Below are 300 nucleotides of genomic sequence, written 5' to 3' on the forward strand. Positions count from 1 at the left end.
CGCGTGAATGAATCAACGAAATTCCTTACAATAAGCAGCTATTCCCAGGATGACATACGAAAAGAAATATTCCCAGCTTATATGTTCAGGACGTAGGAGAAAGGGAAGGAGAAGGAATTGACACGTAACATGACTTTAGTGCCAGAGGCCAAACTGCCATCTTGTGGAGAAATGCAGAGGCTTTTCCCATTTCTTCTGTATCGATACAAGGCTAGAATAATTCCCACTCTCCCCTGAAATCATAACAAATGCATAAACAAACTAACCATAATAATGATAATAATATTGATAAGAACACCT

Source organism: Penaeus monodon, chromosome 15, assembly GCF_015228065.2.
Source record: "Penaeus monodon isolate SGIC_2016 chromosome 15, NSTDA_Pmon_1, whole genome shotgun sequence".
In the NCBI taxonomy this organism is placed as follows: Eukaryota; Metazoa; Arthropoda; class Malacostraca; order Decapoda; family Penaeidae; genus Penaeus; species Penaeus monodon.